This window comes from Corvus brachyrhynchos, unplaced genomic scaffold (genome assembly GCF_000691975.1).
Source record: "Corvus brachyrhynchos isolate BGI_N302 unplaced genomic scaffold, ASM69197v1 scaffold26, whole genome shotgun sequence".
NCBI classification, from domain to species: domain Eukaryota; kingdom Metazoa; phylum Chordata; class Aves; order Passeriformes; family Corvidae; genus Corvus; species Corvus brachyrhynchos.
The window spans coordinates 199,673-200,333 of NW_008239324.1; the positions used below are offsets into that span (position 1 = coordinate 199,673).

The 661-nt window shown below is 61.1% G+C and overlaps 1 protein-coding gene across 3 annotated transcripts in view; it reads left to right on the top strand.

Moving 5' to 3' along the window:
• LOC103620225 (dual specificity protein phosphatase 22-A) overlaps window positions 1–661 on the top strand; it is a 12,497-nt gene that overhangs the window by 2,553 nt on the left and 9,283 nt on the right. The gene's annotated exons all lie outside the window — the stretch shown is intronic.

Sequence of the window (661 nt, forward strand, 5' to 3'; positions counted from 1 at the left end):
CCGGGTGCGTCTCCCGGGATGTGCGAGGAGTGAGGGGCACGGCCGTGGGGTGCTGGATACCTGATGGGGCCACAGGGACAGCTTCCACTGTCCCAGGTTGCTCCAAGCCCTGTCCAGCCTGGCCTTGGACACTTCCAGGGATCCAGAGACAGCCACAGCTGCTCTGGGCACCCTGTGCCAGGGCCTCCTCACCCTCACAGCCAGGAATTCCTTCTCAATATCCCATCTAAATCCACTCTCTGGCATTGGGAAGCCATTCCCTGTGTCCTGTCCCTCCGTCCCTTGTCCCCAGTCCCTCTCCAGCTCTCCTGGAGCCCCTTTAGGCCCTGCAAGGGGCTCTGAGCTCTCCCTGGAGCCTTCTCTCCTCCAGATGAACACCCCCAGCTCTCCCAGCCTGGCTCCAGAGCAGAGTTTTCCCAGCTTTTGGAGCATTTCCCTGGCTCCTCTGCAATTGCTCCAGCAGCTCCACATCCTTCTCGTGGCGGGGCTGCTTCACCCCAATGTTGGGATGCTGCAGAAGGCGAACGGGACCACCAGGACCCCCTCACCCTTTCGGGGCCAGAAGGGAGGGAACCCCAACAAAACCCCAGCTGGATCCTTTTCCCTCCTGAGGCGTTGAGTAACGTGGAGAGGGGAGGGAAAGAAGGGAAGGACAAACAGC